Raw genomic sequence first — 19,897 nt, forward strand, 5'->3', positions numbered from 1 at the left:
ACAAGACAGGTGCAGATGTGTGGGTCTGGGTTCATCATTTCCTGCACAGTTTTTAAACAGCCCTGCTGTTGGCTCTATTTACACCTGTTTCCCAAGGTCCTGGTACTAACAACGTCTGAGAGCACCCTGCTGCTTCTGCACACCCCTGATGATAGCAGAGTTCTCTGTTCCCTCTGGCCTGCTATGTCTGTTACCCCTTTTCCATCTATTTCCTAGCTTCTAAAATTTTTTTTTGTCATTTCCACTCCTGATTTCATTTTTCTTGTTGATTTCTGGTGAGGAATACTCTGTTGTTTGCTGGTTAGTTGTTCTGTTCTCCACACATACACTAGAGAGTCAAACTTGTCCTTCATCATGCCATGAAGTCAGAGTTTTAATGGAGGCAAGAGGAGAGGAAACACTAATATTAGTTCCTGTCCACAGAATTTGTGGGAAGGAGCATCTGAAATCAGGAGTCCATGATATCCAAGAAGCCTCTTGAACACTCCAGTTTTATTGAGGATAAGGATTGTCAAGAGGGAAGAAACAGGCAGAGGAGGAAGGGGAGAGAGTGTAAAGAGAAATTATTACTTCAACAGACTGTGTTGGGTCAGTCAGGCCCTCAGTATTATTGTGATACATTAATTCACAGATGCTCTAGACACCAGGAAAGGCTCTGGTTTTGAAGTGCACCAAAATCCAGTCAGTCTTGTCTAGAGTCACAGAAAAACAGAGAGACAGAGCTGGAAAGGACACTGGTGGCCATCCATACCATCTTTTCATTCCTGGGTACAGGTCTTCAGGGTTATCTGTGTTCTCAGAACTAACCAACAACCCAGTGCTGGCTGTGACCTAGATAAGCATAACACCTCATAATACCACAGTATTCATGCCATTTGCAGAGGGACATCACCTCCTGACCATCACTCTGGCACGAGATACCTGGTGACTTGCTTGGCAGTAACCATCCCATCAGCTCCTTGTTGTGCATTCTCCACCACCCTAGGGTCACTTTGGTCTGCAACTCACCATCACTTAAGCTATTCTGAGGCTTAAAGGTGCTTAGGTCTTATTGGGTTCCAAATTACATTTTAGTACAGTCACTGTCTTACTCTGCTTTTGCTTGCTATCACAAAATACTTCAGATTGGATAATTTATAAGAATTGAGGTTTATATAGTTCACAGTTCTGGAATATGGGAAGTCTAGAGCATGACACCGAGTATCTGGTGAAGACCTTCTTGCTGTATGAAAACATGACAGAGGGCATCATGTGGTGAGACAGAGTATGTGTGTCCACTCTAGTCTCTCTTTCTCTTCTTATAAAGCTGCTAATGCTATTATGGTGGTTCTATCCTCACAACACTATCTAATCCTAGTTACTTCCCAAAGGTTCCACCTCTAAATGCCATTAGCATACAATTTGAGGAATAAGTTTCCTAAACATGAACATGTGGGAGACACAAACCATAACCATTACTTTTGCAGGCTTTTAGTGAAAAATTTGGAACAATGCAAGACAAGTGGCCCAAGCAGTTGATGATAGTGGCCTGGACAAGATAGAGAGTATGGCCATTGAGAGAAGTGGACAAACTTAAGACAGAGTTTAGAAGGAGACCTGGTAGGACTTGCTGAGGAATTTACTAATGAAACTGATAAATCAAGTCTGACTTCCTACTTTCTGGCTTAAGAATAGTGGGGAAACCATAGTGTCATTTAATGTCAAGGGATAAGCTAGGGAAGAGAGAACTGGCTGGGGATAAATTGAAGAGATTTTGGGGACATGTTAATTTTACAGTGTTTCTGTCAAATGTAACCAACCGGTGGTGTTCTGAAAAAAAACAAGCATACTTATCCCTGAACCATTATAGGTCTCAGATTCCTCCTCTGTGAAATGAAAAGAATTGGGCAAAAAATCTCAGTGATGCCCATCATTGTCCACATCAGCCTTCCTTTCAACTGTTATGGTTTGAATGTGAGGTGTTCCCCAAAAGCTCATGTGTGAGAAAATTGAAGAAGGCTCAGAGGAGAAATGAATGGGCTCATAAGAACCAGTGAATTAATTCCTTGATGAGATTAATTGATTAATTGAGTGACTGGTAGGGTGTTACTGAAGGATATGGGTCATTGGGGGCATGACTTTGGGGTATATATTTGGTATCTGGTGATTAGAGTCTCTCTGCTTCCCTCCAGCACACTTTTCTGCCCTTATCTTCTCCCTCACCTTGAACCCTGAGGAATGGAGATGGCTGGCTATGGTATCAACCTCTGAAACAGTGAACCCCCAAATGAACTTTTCCTCCTTTAAAATTGTTCTTGTTAGTTTTTTTTTTTTTTTTTTAATCATAGCATTAAAAAAAGTTGACTAAAACTCCAACACACTGGTCTAGGATGGTGTCTCTATAGAAGTTGGACCTGTTGATTTATTTCTCAGTGGAAAGATCTCAGTGAAGACATGCATTTGGGAGACAGAAGCATGAAGATAATCCTTTAGGGGAAATTAGACAATCATCTGGGAAGAAGATATGGGAAGAAAAGAGAAGATGGTTTCAGACTGCCTTATCCTTGAGGAGTCCCAACATAAAGCAGTTGGGGAGAGAAGAAAGACATTGATCCTTCTGTCTTTTTAGCACTTCCCAAGGATGATGGGCAAAGCAACAGAAAACCTGTTAAGGGTTAAATGACTCAAGTTTCCCCTCTAGTTGAGAAGCATAACTGCTAGGAAAAAGACAAGAAATATTAGCTAAACACCAGTGTGAATTCAACTGGAAATTATTCTGTCTGTGAGGACAATGCCCCTGTGACATCCAAAGAGTCACTAGAATTCCAAAGGAAAGAGTTTTCTAAAGAAAGACAATCTCTATTTACTAGAGATTGGGAAGTGATCATTGCATGTGTGGACATGTATTGAATTATCCTACTTTATCCCATTAATATGTACAAATAAGACCTGTCAATCAAAAATTTTTTTCAATTTAAAAAAACCATTGGAAACTGAAGATATGATTTCCTATAGTTTGAGAGTTATTTCCATGGCACAGTGTGTTCACTAACAGGAAGAAATAGTTCATGATGGAAAACATAACTTTTTTTTGAAAGGAGGAATTGGAGGAGGCTACTTGTGGCTATGTAACTCTTCAGGTGGTCCCAAACACACACCACAACATTTGCCCACATACAACTTAAGTTCAGAATTTAAATCAAAGCAATGAACACAAACAATAGGGCTCAACACATCCAAATTAAGTAATTGATACAAGAAGCAATTTGCTGTCATTTTTTAAAAAATAAATTTGAGTAGATTCCCCAACTTTTTCTCATCAATATAAGTAAGTTTTCTGCCCCATTGGGTATTAGGCTAATATTCAGCTTTTTTTGTATTTTAAAAGCAAATTTAGAGACTACAATTGAATTAAAATGAAGACATGGTGCTTACTGATACACTTTCATCTTAAACTATTTAACTTCCAAAACTGCTACCTAAACAAAAATGAACAAGCTCAATTTTATTTTCAAATTACATGTTTCTAAAAAACACAACCCAGTAGATTCCAGACCAGGAAAGTCCTCAAACTTTGAGACTTAACTTATCATTTGGGACTGTCAGAAATGATGCTTTAAAATTGAAATTCTTTTCAGACTCTACTTAATTCTGCTATTATTCATTGTTCAAAAACATCTTTGGTACCTATATGTCCATCAGAATGATACATAATCTCTATCTCCAGAATGAGCCTTAACAGACATTCCAATATTCTATCAAAATAACTATATATCAGTGTACTTTTCATGCAAATAATTGGGATTTTGAAAAGATAACATTTGATTTTCATTGAATAGTATTTTTTCTAGCATTAGCCTACTGCAAGTTATACCATGTTATACAAAAATCATTAATCTAATAGAACTTTAGGTAGCTTTATTGATTGGAGGTGAAGATATGTTACATGCTCATAGTAAAATAAAATTTGAGCAATATGGAAATGTACAAAAAATAAAAACCATGTGAGGTTGTGTGACCACCTAGGGACAGCCATGATTAATATTTTGTATGCATACTCATGGTCTTTTTCTCTGTGGGTGCTCACAGCCTCCATGCCACCTTCACACTACATCGCAGACACACAATTAAGATTATATTGCACTATTTTGTGACCTTTTTTTCTTTAGTATATCATGAACAATTTTCTTTATGATTTCATAATCTGCTCAATTATTAAAGTGTATATGAAGATTGTATGGATGTATTCCACCTATCATATAACCATACCAACACTGAACATTCTCAAATTATAGAACACTGAATGTATATTAATCCAGTTGTAAATAATGGTGCAGTGAATAATCTGCATAATGTTCCACATCATCAACCTCCCCAAGCAGAGTGGTGTATTAGTTGCAATTAGTGAATCTACAATGACACATCATCATTATTATCCAAAGTCTACCATTCACATCAGTGTTCCCACTGTGCATGCTGTGAGTGTGGACAAATGTGTAATGATATGTGTCCACCACATCACACAAGTATCATCCAGGGCAGTTTCACTTCCTAAAAATCCTGGGTTATGCATGTTTTTAAGTTAGGCTACTCACCTCCAAGTCTCCTTGGTCTTGCTGCTGGCCCCTGGTTTTCCTCTTACCTCTGCTTTTGGCTCCTTCACTGGTAGGAGACTGGGAAGAGGCTCCAGCAGGCTACTCTGGAGCCCAGAAGTGCAGCCTCTGCTTCCCCGTGGAGCCACATTGGCAGGAACTGGTGGCTATCACTATCACTTCTGCTGCAAATTCTGACTCCAAACTCAGCCATCTCCCAAGAGATGCTCAGTCCTCATCAGCCACCACCAGCCAAAGCTATGTTTTACCAGAAAGCAAAATCATGCCAAACACTGTTTTTGTTGGTGGAATTGATGTTAGAATGGAGGAAACTGAAATCAGAAGTTTCTTTCCTAGATATGGGTCAGTAAAGAAAAAGTGAAGATAATCATGGATCAAACTGGTGTGTCCAAAGGCTGTAGATTCATTTAATTTATAATGACATGGATGTAGAGAAGATAATATAATCACAGATAAATTTCCATGGTAAAAAGCAGAAACTGGGCCCTACCATCAGGAAATGAAATTTAAGTGCTTCTCATGAGCAACCATGTCCCCTTATTATTTTAAATAGTTTTTACATTGTCAGTGTGTCCTTTATTGTATTTATTTATTTTTTTTATTTATTTATATGAAGTGCTGAGGATTGAACCCAGGGTCTCACACATGCCATGCAAGTGCTTTACCACTTAGTCACAAATCCAGCCCACATCTTTTGACTTTTAACTTTACTCCTCCACCACAGTTTCAGAGTGTTAGGAGTAATCCAAACACCAAAACTTACATGCAGCCTCCAAGCATGATGAATCCTATAACACAATATGTTCTGGCATATATACGCCTTATCCAAGTTCACCAGTTCAGGTCATTGCTAGATATCAGCTCCCTGTTTATAATTATCAGATGCCACCTCAGTGGCCTGCTGGGGAACAAAGGAGTTATGTTATACCTCCTGCTTATACAGCTGTTAACTACCACTGTAATGAAGTTGATCCAGGAGCTGGAGTTTTGCCAAATGAATGCTCACTTCATGAAACTATTCCAGCCTCTGGAGATATTCCACAAAAGAAATCTGTGAACCAAAGTACACAGACAGTGGTATCTTGTCTACTTCATCCAGAGAACAGACTGAGAAAAACTCTCACTACTCGAAATGACTACTTTGAGGGCGGTGCTTAAATCTCTTTCATCTTCTCTGTTAATTTCTAGTCTCAGGGTAAGTTGCTGGTTTTGAATATTCAGAAGAGACTGAAAGTTGCTCACTACTCTGGAAATTTAATTCAAAGTTTTGATATTGCACTCAGACTTTCTATATAAGTTACATTAGATTATTTAGTTTTACTCTACATTGAAACTGTTCTTTATGTTTATTTAGAAATTGGTTCCTTATTCAATATATACTTAAAAGTAAAAGATAATTGAAAGTAAATAAGTATAAAAATAATTTTCAAATAATAGGAAACTATTTGTAATAACTCAAGATTTATCTGTGGTGTTTTTTTTTTTTTGAATTTGCCTTCTAAGAGCTTAGAAGCAAATACTAATATTCAAACAACTGCTTTAAAAAACTTATTTTGAAAGGTCAGAATTATAATAGTTTGAATACAAGCATTTCACATCCCCAAAAAGTACCTTAGAACAGTACAATATTTACATTATTGTGCTTTGCATATTTTGTTTGCCTAAAAATTCACCAAAAACAGCAGTTCTAAAATTGCATTTTTCATCAGTGGAACTCAATATAAAGTTAGTTTATTCAAGTTTTCTTATCTAAACCCAGTCAAACAGAGTCTGAACAAGCAGTCCAATCAACAAATAAATAAATAAAGTCAAGTTAAAAATTACCAAAGAAGTATGTATGAAAGTGTCTATCTCTGAATTCTTGTAACATTAAGAATTTGAAGAAAGAAATCCTTGCCTATTTGATAGCTGAAAGATGATATCATATTTTGATTTTTTATTGAGTTTTAGTGAACCACACAATTATTGGTTATTTGCATCCTAGTTAATACCTGTTTAAACCCTTTGTCTATTTTTAAATAGTATTTATCATTTTCTTTTTTATTTATATGAATCATTTATTATCTATTTTCAGGTATATTACAAATATTTTCCCCCAGTTTAGAGATGGCATTTTGTCTTTTTGTATTTAGTGGTAGTATTTTCTTAATTTTTGACATATAGATATTTTACTTCTAATATAGCTAAATCCATAGAAAATTATTTGGTTCTGATTACTTGAAACTAGAATTTCTAAACAGTGATTTTAAAAAGTTAAGTAAGATCATCAATACACATCAAAAATGCATACCCTCACAACCAAGGAAATAAAATACAAAACAATAATATGTCATTTTAATCTATTATGTTTAGTAAGCATTAAAAGGTACCATATGACTTATTGATGAAAATAAGTACTCTTGAGGAGATCCAAGATGGTGGACTAGAGAGAGGCTGCACTCCTTGTCGCTCTGTAACTCCAGTTCCAAGCAGAGGATGTCTGTTTCTTGGTGAGACAGTTTTTGCTGCTTATTGATCCCCTGCTGTTTACCCCATTTGTCTGCTGTGATCACCTGCAGTCTGCCAGCTTATCGATGCCTTCTTTGAGTTCAGATTGCTCACTGTCAGGTGCCTATCATCCACCATTTGCCTGCCTCTCACCTGTCCTTCACCTGCCTTACACATATCCATCACACAAAACACGAGATTCACCTCCCAATCATCCGAAAAGAGTCAGCAAACTGATCACCAACCAACAGTGGAGCACCAGCTGCCTGCTGTTGTCTGGAAGTTCACTATTATAGTACCTGCAGGTTTGATTACATGAAGCTGCCACCATTTTGAGACAAAAGCCAGGCCCCATAAGACCCCTGGTCACACTGACTAAGCCCCATATCCAGGATCCCTCAGCCCGACCATTCACTCTCTGCCTCTGGGGCCTTCACATCAACTGACTGCTCCCTCCTGCCAGGACCCTGAGACCAGCAGACTGCACCCTATCACCGGGACCCCAGACCGACTGATTGCACACAGCCTCCAGGATCCCGCAACCACACCAAACACACCCAACCGCCAGGACCCCTGCCTGACCAACCGCACCCCACTTCCAGGACCTCCAGCTGACCACATCCAAACCCTGAGCTGCAGCTCCCCATTTGCCAACATATTTGGAAGCCAGAGCGGCCATCTTGGATAATCCTAGAAGCCTTAGTTAAGATATTTGGGTGGGACAAATCACATCCTGAGATGCCTGCTGGAGACTTGAAGCTCGTTATAAGCTACCTCTCATGCATCAGGCTACTGAACACTGGGAGGTTTCATTAGTATATGATTGTTATACTGTAGATTTTCTTTTTTCTCCTTATTGAAAAATTTTAAGTTTTTATTTCTTTACTTTTCTTGCTCTCTTTTCCTTTTGTTTACCTGTTCCCTCAGAGTCTCTTTCTCCCTTTTTTCATGCTAACATCTGATTTGATTTGATTACACTCTCACACTTTCTATTATCTAGAACTTCTGTATATTCTTTTCATAGCCAATTAACAGCTACATTCTACATCCCTCTGCATCCTCTTTGTCCTCCATTAGAAACTGCAGACCTTATTGCAAATCTGTTTGTCTTATTGAAGATAATATTTGAACTCATTCTGTTTATTATGACAATATTGTTATTGTCCTCATAGGAGCTATTTGGTCTGGGATTGCATAGTGTCTGAACTGTGCACAGATAATACTGATCTTCCCCTTAAAGAAAAGGTTTTGGAAACTAATAGGGCCATTATAACCTTATAGGGGGAAATCTGAAATACCCCAGATCTACACTGCTAGAGGGGAAGATACATGAACAACATGAAAACACAGGGGAAGAAAATTATCCAATCAAATCTAGATTCTATATTAATAGAATCCAATGACAGTAAGTTAGAAGAAATGTCAGAAAAGGACTTCAGATTATACATGATTAAGATGATTCATGAAGCAAAGAATGAGATGAGATAGCAAATGCAGGTAATGAAAGATAATACCAATAAGCTGAAAGAGCAAATGCAGGAAGCAAAAGATCATTTCAACAAAGAGATAGAGAATCTAAAAAAAAAAAAAAATGGAAATACTTCAAATAAAGGAAATAATAAACCAAATAAAAAACTCAATGGAAAGCATCACCAAGTACTAGGCCAATTGGAAAACAGAAACTCAGACAATGAAGACAAAATATTTAATCTTGAAAATAAAGTTGCCCAAACATAGAAGATGGTAAGAAATCATGAACAGAATCTCCAAAAAGTATGGAACATCATGAAAAGACCAAATTTAAGAATTATTGGGATTGAGGAAGGCACAGAGTTACAAACCAAAGGAATGAAAAACCTATTCAATGAAATAATATCAGAAAATTTCCCAAACCTGAAGAATGAAATGGAAAATTAAATACAAGAGGCTTACAAAACACCAAATGCACAAAATCACAACAGGTCCACACCAAGGCACATTATAATGAAAATGCATAACATTCAAAATAAAGATAGGATTTTGAAGGTCATGAGAGAAAAGCATGAGATTATCCTTATTGGGAAAAACCAATAAGAATAGCAGAAGACTTCTAAACCCAGACTCTAAAAGCTAGAAGGGCCTGGAACAACGTATTTCAGGCTCTGAAAAATACATGGTTGTCAACCAAGAATCCTATACTCAGCAAAACTAACCTTCAGATTTGAAGATGAAATAAAATCTTGCCATGATAAACAAAAGTTAAAAGAATTTACAAATAGAAAGCCTGTGCTACAGAATGTTCTCAACAAAATATTCCATGAGGAGGAAATGAAAAACAACAATGGAGGTCAGCAAAGGGAGGAAATACCTTAGAGAAAAACCACTCAAAGAGAAACCAAGGGAAATTAAAAACCAAAAATAAGCCCAAAACTGGGAATACAAATCATATCTCAATAAGAACCCTGAACATTAATGGCCTAAACTCATCAATCAAAAGACATAGACTGACAGAATGGATTAGAAAGAAAGACCCAACAATATCCTGCCTGTAAGAGACTCATCTTATAGAAAAAGACATCCATAGACTAAAGGTGAAAGGATGGGGAAAAACCTACCATGCCCATAAACTCAGTAAAAAAGTGGGGGTTTCCATCCTCATATCAGATAAAGTGAACTTCAAGCCAAAGTAACTCAGAAGGGATAAAGAAGGACATTTCATACTGCTTAAGGGAACCATAAATCAGGAAGACATAACGATAGTAAATATTTATGCCCCAAACAATGGTGCATCCCTGTACATCAAACAAATCCTTCTCAATTTCAGGAATCAAATAGATCACACCACAATAATTCTGGTTGATTTAAAGCATTGCTGTCACCACTAGACAGATCTTTCAAAAAAAACCAAACAAAGAGACCATAGAACTCAATAACACAATCAATATCCTAGACTTAATAGATATATATGGAATATTCCATCCATCAATGAGCAGATTCACTTTCTTCTCAGCAGCACATGGAACCTTCTCGAAAATAGGCCATATGTTATGCCACAAAGCAGCCCTTAGGAAATGCAAAAAAAATAGAGATACTGCCTTGTGTTCTATCAGATCATAATGGACTGAGAGTACAAATCAATGACAAAATAAAAAACAGAAATTACTCCAACACCTGGAGACTAAATAATATGCTATTGAGTGAAACATGGATAACAGAAAACATCAGGGAGGAAATAAAAAAAATTTTTAGAGGTCAATGAGAACAATGATACAATATATCAAAATCTCTGTGATACTATGAAAGCAGTACTAAGGAAAATTCATTGCAAGGAGCGCATTCCAGAAAAGAATGAAAAGTCAACATCTAAATTACCTAACATTACAGCTCAAAGCCCTACAAAAAAAGAACAGAATAACAGCAAAAGTAGTAGAAGACAGGAAATAATTAAAATCAGAGCTGAAATCAATGAAATTGAAACAAAAGAAGCAATTCAAAAAATTGAGAAAACAAAAGTTAGTTCTTTGAAAAAGTAAACAAAATAGACAAGTGATTAGCCATACTAACGAAGAGAAGAGAGAAAACTCAAATTACTAAAATTCGTGATGAAAAAGGAAATATCACGACAGACACCACTGAGATACATAACATAATGAGAAGCTACTTTGAAAATCTGTATTCCAACAAAATAGAAGCTATTGAAGACATTCACAAATTTCTAGAGACATATGCTCCTACCAAACTGAACCAGGAGGACATACACAATTTAAACAGATCAATATCAAGCAATGACATAGAAGAAGCCATTAAAAATCTGTCAGCAAAGAAAAGCCCAGGACCAGACATATTCTCAGCCGAGTTCTACAAGGCCTTCAAAGCAGATCTCTTTTCAATACATCTCAAAGTATTCCAGGAAATAGAAAATGAGTGTACCCTACCAAACTCATTTTATGAAGCTAATATCACCCTCATACCCAAACTAGGTAAAGACACATCAAGGAAAGAAATTTTAGACCAATATCATTGATGAATATAGATGCAAAGATCATTAACAAAATATTGGCAAACCGTATTCAAAAACATTAAGAAAATCGTGCACCACGATCAAGTGGGGTTCATCCCTGGAATGCAAGGATGGTTTAACATCAGTAAATCAATAAATGTAATCCACCATGTCAATAGACTTAAGGATAAGAATCATATGGTTATTTCAGTTGATGCAGAAAAAGTGTTCGACAAAATAAAACACCCCTTCATGCTCAAATTACTAGAAAAAATAGGATAGTAGGAAGTATACCTGAACATTGTAAAGGCTATTTATGCTAAGCCCATGATCAACATCATTCTTAATGGAGAAAACCTGAAACCATTCCCTATAAAAATGGGTACAATACAGGGATGTCCCTCCTACACCACTTCTATTCAACATTGTCCTCGAAAGTCTAGCCATAGCAATTAGGCACACCAAAGAAATTAAAGGGATACAAATAGGAAAAGAGGATCTTAAGCTGTCACTATTTGCTGATGACATGATTCTATATTTAGAAGATCCAAAAACCACGTCCAGAAAATTTCTAGACCTCATCAATGAATTCAGCAAAATAGCAGGCCATAAAATCAACACACATAAGTCTGAAGCATTTTTATACGCAAGCGATGAAACAGTTGAAAGGGAAATGAGGAAAACAACTCTATTTGCAATAGCCTCAAAAAAAAAAAAAAAAAAAAAAAACTTGGGAATCAATCTAACCAAAGAGGTAAAGGATCTCTACAATGAAAACTACAAAACATTGAAGAAAGAAATTGAGGAAGACTTTAGAAGATGGAAAGATCTCCCATGTTCTTGGATAGGCAGCATTAATATTGTCAAAATGGCCATACTACCAAAAGTGCTATACAGATTCAATGCAATTCCAATTAAAATCCCAGTGATGTACCTTACAGAAATAGCACATGCAATCATGAAATTCATCTGGAAGAATAAGAAACCCAGAATGGCTCCATCAGTCCTTAGCAGGAAGAATGAAACAGGGGGTATCACAATACCAGACCTTCAACTATACTACAAAGTAATAGTAACAAAAACAGCAAGGTATTGGCACCAAAATAGACAGATAGATAAATGGTACAGAATAGAGGACATGGACCCTAACCAAATAAATACAATTTTCTCATACTAGACAAAGGTATCAAAAATATGCAATGTAGAAAAGATAGCCTCTTCACCAAATGGTGTTGGGAAAACTGGTAATCCATATGCAACAGAATGAAACTAAACCCCTATCTCTCACCCTGCACAAAAATCAACTCACAATGGATCAAGGACCTTGAAATCAGGCCAGAGATACAGCATCATATAGAACAAAAAGTAGGTCCAAGTCTTCAACTTGTTAGCTTCAGATTAGACTTCCTTAACAGGACTCCCATAGCACAAGAAATAAAAGCAAGAATCAATAATTGGGATAGATTCAAACTCAATAGCTTTCTCTCAGCAAAGGAAATTATCAGCAATGCAAAGAGAGAGCCTACAGAGTGGGAGAAAATCTTTGCCACTCAAACTTCAGATAGATCAGTAGTTTCCAGAATATATAAAGAACTCAAAAAACTCTACACTAAGAATACAAATAACCCAATCAACAAATGGGCTAAGGATATGAAGAGACACTTCACAGAAGAAGATATGCAAGCAATCAACAAACATATGAAAAAATATTCACCATCTTTAGTAGAAAGAGAAATGCAAATCAAAAGTACACTAAGTTTCCATCTCACCACAATTAGAATGCCTATTATCAAGAATACAAGCAACAACAGGTGTTGGCGAGGATGTGGGGTAAAAGGTACACTCATACATTGATGGTGGGGATGCAAATTAGTTCAGCCACTCTGGAAAGCAGTGTGGAGATTCCTTAGAAAATGTGGAATGGACCCACAATTTGACCCAGCCTATCCCACTCCTCGGCCTATACCCAAAGGTCTTAAAATCAGCATACTACAGAGATACAGCCACATCAATGTTCATAGCTGCTCAATTCACAATAGCTAGATTGTGGAACCAACATAGATGTCCTCAATTGATGAATGGATAAAGAAACTGTGATATATATATATATATATATATATATATATATATATATATACACACAATGGAATATTATTCAGCTATAAAGAATAATAAAATTATGTCATTTGTAGGCAAATGGATGAAATTGGAGAATATCATGCTAAGCGAGATAAGCCAATCTCAAAAAACCAAAGGAAGAATGATCTCGCTGATAAGCGGATGATGACCCAATGGGGGGTGCTAGTGGGGCAAGAATGGAGAAAGGAGGGACTGTATAGATGGACAAGTGGGGTGGGAGGGGTGGGGGGAAGAAAAAAATAACATAATGAATCAAACATTATTACCTTATGTAAATGTATGATTACACAATGGTATGCTGTTACTCCATGTACAAACAGAAACAACATGTATCCCATTTGCTTACAATAAAAAAAATGTAGGCAGACTTTAATAAATTGCAGAAATTCTGATAAAAAAAGAAAATAAGTACTCTTACACACTATTATAGGGGTGTAGAATCAGCAACTTCTTAAAAGAACAATTTCTTGATACCCATTTTTATTTGAAATACATATACCTTTAGAACCAGTCATTCTTCTGTCATATAACCTATAATTACTCTTCCAGAAATTCCAATGATTTATGGTGAGAAGTTTATGATTGCATTACTTGTAACAGAAAAAAGGTTGAACCCAATCTGTATTTTATTTATTTATTTGGGATAGTTGACTTAGTGCGTAGTATGTGTTAAGCATCATTCTAAGCATTTCATAACTATAAATGGATTAAATTCTAAAAACCTGTGTCTATTAATATACTGAAGTTTCAAAAACTGTAATTGCAACCAGCTTCTAAAAGAAAGAAAGACTCTCATGAAATTGAAATTTCAGGACTGGGGATATAGCTCAGTTGGTAGAGTGCTTGCCTCATAAGCACAAGGCCCTGGGTTCAAATCCCCAGCACCAAAAGAAAAAAAAGAAAAGAAAAGAAAAGAAATTTCAGAGGTTAGAAACTGAGTTGTGGTGTGAGAAACAAGTCAAAGATGTCATCAATGATCTGTCTTTCCTCACTTAGCTCTGCCATTTCTTGGATCAGCTGAGTCTTCTAACAGTCACAAGATGACTACCTTTCCTTGAGCCTGTTCAGAGGGAAAATGAAGACAGAAGGCAGAATTTAGCTTTTCTCCACTGAGTTTGAACTACCTGCCCCAACCTCCAATCTGATGGATCAGCTTAGGTCATGTGTATATTCCTGACCAACAATCATCACCAGAATAAAATCAAGTTCTGATGGGCTTATGTGAATCAGTATTCCCTTCTGGAACCAGGGGAGAGGGCATAAATAACAGACTTGTGATTGTGTTAAGGTGAAGAGGGGAGAAATTATGTTAAGAAGGCAACCAACAGTGCCCACCAGACAAACTGAATATCCACTAATAAGAGATTGGTTAAATACATTCGTGGTGCATCCATGAAATGAAAATTTGTATATCAACAAAAGGAACAAAGTAATCTATATGTGGTGACATGGAAAAATCTCTAAGATACGTTATATTTTTTTAAAGTAAAAGAGTATATATCATAGCGTATCTATTTGATAGAAATAAATAAATTGGCTATCATTGGATATACACTGGAAGAAAACTTTTAAGAAGTGAGATTAAAAGGAAAAGGAAAAAGAAGATAATGATATATAAATGCTGATTTAAGAACAATTTTGAGGTTTCTTTGGTTTTGTTTTTGTGGTGCTGGGATTTTACCTCAGGGTCTCACACTTGCTAAGCATGCACTCTACCACTCAACTACATTCCCAATCCCTAAGAAAGCATTTTGGATTTCATAAAAGGTTTTCTTCATAGCTGAGGTAAGCAGAATAATGACTAAGCTATCCAGTCCTAATCCCTGGAAGCTGTGCATATAGTAACTTTAATGGCAAGAGGGATTTTATAAATGTGATTAAATTAAGAATCTTGAGATAGGGAAATTATCCTGGATAACACAGGTGGATCCAATATAATCATGGTGGATCCTTATAAAAAGGCAGGAAGATAAGGGTGAGAGAAGAGGTGACAAAGGGAAGCAGGGTTCAGAGTCAGAAAGAGAACCTAGAAGATGCTACACTGTTGACTTTGAAGATGGAGGAAGGGGCCTCAAGTCCCAGAATGCTGCTGTTCTCTAAAAGCTGGAAGAAAAAGGAAATGTATAACTTAATTTGATTTTATCACAGGAAAGTCCATTCTAGAATTCTGACCTCAAAACTGTAGTTATTTTAAACTTCTATGTTTGTGGTTATTTGTTATAGCAGCAATAAGAAACTGATACAGAAGGGAATATTTCATTCTTACTCTATTGAATTAATTTTAAGTTGAAGATAAAGGACTTGAGAAAATAAATTACTTGTCCCTGAATTCCTGCTATCAAATACACATAAACACTTTTAATACTCATATAGAGCACATTAACCCAGTATTGCCTTGTATTCTGTGTGTACAATAATGGTTGTTGAAAATTATGGGCATTGGAGTTAGACGAGGTTCCTGTTGGAACTTCAGATGTAGTGTTCCTTTGACTTTTGGAGAGTTCCTTTTTCTCATTTAGGATGACGGGCAGAATAATGCTTCCTTTGCAAGAATGCTGTGAGAGTTTAATAAATTTTTGTTTTAATCAGATATGATAAGACCAACAGATCAGAAGACAGTCACTGAAAAGATTATTTTATTAGACTTCTAAGAGGAAGAGGCACAGCAAATCATTAAGGGACACATGGGGAAATGGCAGGGCTGGTGGGAGGCAAGGACAAAGAACAAGGGAACTGCTAGAAATACTTGATTGGGTTTTTATTTTTTGGAAGGAATGGCATGGGGGCATGGAAAGGGGCTGCCTTTGTTAGGACTGGCTAATTTGACTAATCTTAATAGGCTCTGGGATCTAGGGGTTTGCCCTGCTTATCTGATACAGAAGGGAATTTTTCATGTCTATGCTTGGTTTGATTAGGGTAGAATGCGAGGGTAGACGAGTGCATCCCAAAAGTAAGAGCCAGATAAGCAGGTGGGCAGGGGATATGCACTTGGATTAGCTGGTTTGTATATAAAGACATGCTCTTGGGCACAAATTCAGGTTGGCTCTTGAAATTGGGAGGGGCAGGATCTCACATCACCAGGTCCCCAAATATCAAACATCAGATATAAGCTGGATGTGGTGGTGCATGCCTGTAATCTGAGCAGGTGAGAAGGTTGAGGTAGGAGGATTGCAAATTCACAGCCAGTCTCAGCAACTTAGCAAAGCCATATGCAACTTACTGAGACCCTGTCTCAAAATAAAAAATTAAAAATGACTGCAGGTGTGGGTCAGTGGTTAAGCACCTTTGGGTTCAACCACTGGTACCAAAAAAAAAAAATACTGGGTACATAAATTAGAAAACATGGCTAATACACATATGAAAACATATCTAGTACTTTTTTGGCATGGAGCAAATGTGTTTTCCCTGCCCTGTGTCCAATCAACCAATTACATTTATAGCATATGTAAAATACTATTTATAATCTACCAGTAAAACTTGAGTCATGTAGTGTATATTTAACATATAATAATAAAGCCCTATGTATCACCTCTCTGCCATTTATAAAGCACTATATAGTCATTCCTTCATATCTCTAAATTCCAAACATAAAGATTCAGCCAACCAAGGATTTAAAATATTTGAAAGAAAAATTGCATCTGTTCTGAACTTGTTGCAGACCTTTTTTCTTACATGATTTCTAGGGAATTCAAGATTCTTCATTTATTCAAGATAATCAGATATTAAGATTATTAGATTATTCAAACTAGAAATAATTTCCCAGGGACTTTGAGAACACCCATGCTTTGAAAGGAAAAGGAGGAAGAGTTGTCATCTTGAGCTCATTTTCTAAGAAGCAGGACCTGAGTTACATAGAGGGTGTTCTCAGGAGCAAATTGGTAAGGGCAGGACTGGGAATGATCCACATAAGAATGTGATTTCAAAAGAAGACTGGTTTCATCTTGATTCTGAAGGATCTCTGGAGAGTGAGTCCCAACAGAAGCTTGAGGCAAGTGAGTGGAACTTTTAGTTCTGAACTATGGACTGCTTCGGGGCAGAAGTGATTGCACCAAGAGAGATGGCTTTGATTGCTGAGGGACAAGTCTTGGGAAAGGTCACAGGTGGGAGGGGATATCAAATCACTGGTCAAAGAACCCCAGATCATTGGGCAGAGCACAACATTATCTGCTACAAACCTTGTCCCGCCCAGACCCTCTTACATTTCATCTTAGTTTCCTTCCATCCAGGTACAACTCCAGGATGCTGGTTGCTCCCACACTCAGGAAACTTAAAAGATGTGAGATAAGGAGCAAGCTAGGATACCCCATGGTGCAATAGGTCCCAGGCTATCACTGACAGTCACCATGGCTAACTTCTACTGCCCAATCTCAACTTCCCTTGCCTCTTGCTCTCATGACCACTTGTGACTCAGTTTCTCTAAGATCTTTTTCTTATAATTAACCTTGACTGACAGCAGAAAGACCTCATTGAACTTCTCAACAGCAACAGCTGTCTCCTCCCCAGTACTGTCACTATTGTATTGTTCCAAAGGGACAACAAACTTAAGAGCTTGCAACAAACAGAGTCTTTCTGAGGAACTCAATTCCTAAGTGGACATGATGAAGAATTGGGTCTACTTTTTCTTCTATTTGGTGCAGGGTCTCTGTTCTAATGCCTAGGTCCTTGATCCACTTCAAGTTGAGTTTTGTGCAGGGTGAGAAGCATTTGTTGAAGAGGCCATCATTTCTCCAATGTATGTTGATATGGATATTCTTAAGTTTAATTCAATCATTCCACTACCAAAATTATATCCTGTGGTAAGAACAGGAAATTAAGGTCAAATGTTCAATTCAGTGGTTATTAATTATGAAAAATTTAAGATAACTAAAATGTTTATAATCAAATGTTCAGTGGCCAAATATTTGATACCTTATTTTATTCCAAAAAGTACATGACTAAGTTTTAGTTATTTATTGGTATATTACATGTTAATAGTAATACATGATCCTGTTATATTACAGAGGAGTGTACTGCCTTATTTGCTTTCCATTACTGTAACAAACATCTGAGACAATCAACTTATAAAGAGGAAAGTTATTTTGGCACCTGGTTTCAGAGATTCAGTCTGTGGCTTATTCACTCATTGATTTGGAGCCTTTGGAAAGGTAGCATGTCATGGCAGGAAGCATGTGGTACAATTGTTTTTCTTGTGTTCTGGAAAAGAAAGAGACAAATAAGGAATTGGGATCTCAATATCCTCTTTAAGGATATTCCCTCATGACCAGAATCTCCCACTATCCCCTACCACCTCCCAATGGCACCAAGGGCTGTGGACCAAGTCTTCAGCACATAGGCTTTCGAAGACACTTATCCAAACCATAGTAAGAACTCAACCATAAACTGTGGGGAGCAAGGAGGTTAGAGATGTCCATTTCCTATATCCTTAAGTGAAATTAAATCTAAATCCAGTCTTCATCTCCCAGGATTAGAGGAAGTTTCATCCCAGACATTTTCAATTTCTCCCTCAGCTTTTCTCAGATCTGTAAATTACATGCCCACCCACACAGTTGCTTAAATCTATGCCCAAGCTATATTTCTTGATTCCTATCTCTTTTTCACCCTCCCACATTACATCCAAGATCATCCAGGGCCAGCCCCCAAAACTCACCACAAAGCTATTCAGGCCCCACATCCCCACCTGACCTGAGGTCATCACCCTTGACCACTGGCCTTCTTATTCCATTTGTTGTCCTTCAACTCCTGAAAATACTTCAGAGAGCATCCAGAGCATTTTTAAAGGATAAGAGTGGTTATGCCCCATTTCTGCGATAATCCCTCCCAAGATTTCCCATACCCTTGGGATGACATCTTGTCTCTTAACCACAGTTTATCCTGGCTCTGGCTCTGTCACCTTTTAACCACCCCTCTCACTGCCCTCTCTATGGCAGCTTCCTTTTTATCCCTCAAACTAGGGCACATCCAAGTTTGGTCATCTTAAGGCTTGCTCCTAGGTGTTCCTCTGCCTGGGATAACCTGCTTCAAGGTCACGCCCTGGCCAGCACTTGAGCATGGGAGTCATTTCTTCCAAGGCCATGCCTGTCACTTCATCTGATTTTTATTCTTCACAGATGAAAATGTGTCTGAGCACTTAACTGTAAGATTGATGCATAAAGGGACTTTGTCCATCTTATTTATCCCTGAATTTCCCACATGGAATGCTGCCTCTTGAATAAATGTTTAAATGTTTCCCTCCAGTGTTCTCAGGATCCCAGCCTGCTTGATTCCTTATGACCCAGCCTCTGTGCCACTTATGGGACTCAGAAGACCCAGAGGAAGCAGGGAGGGTTCTTACCATCTCCCAATCTCCCTAAGTGTCCTGGGTGGAAAGACTCCCTACAGTACCATCATCTCACCAGGAATTGCCATTGAACAGGATGGAGTCCTCTCCCCTACCCCAGGAGGATGGGACTCTCCTCACTTCTAGTTGAGCCTGACCCTTCAGACTGAGCAGGTTTCAGACTGATCAGACCCAAGGGTGGAAGAGCTGGAGCCCTGCTTGGTCATCCCTGCCTCCTTAACATTCCCAGTGCTTTGCTGAAGATCCTCAAAAGTGTCCAGAAGGAGAGAGTTGTTTGTTTTAAATACCCATAGCATTTAAGTAGTTCTCTTTTTCCTCTGGGAAAATTCTTAAGGTTGAGAATAGGATTACACAAAGAATGAG

The 19,897-nt window shown here is 37.5% G+C and overlaps 1 pseudogene; it reads left to right on the plus strand.

Moving 5' to 3' along the window:
- The first annotated feature begins 1,174 nt into the window (after positions 1-1,174).
- Positions 1,175-5,750, plus strand: LOC124975162 (deleted in azoospermia-like; annotated as a pseudogene).
- The last annotated feature ends 14,147 nt before the right edge of the window (positions 5,751-19,897 follow it).

The sequence above is a fragment of the Sciurus carolinensis genome, unplaced genomic scaffold, assembly GCF_902686445.1.
Source record: "Sciurus carolinensis unplaced genomic scaffold, mSciCar1.2, whole genome shotgun sequence".
In the NCBI taxonomy this organism is placed as follows: Eukaryota; Metazoa; Chordata; class Mammalia; order Rodentia; family Sciuridae; genus Sciurus; species Sciurus carolinensis.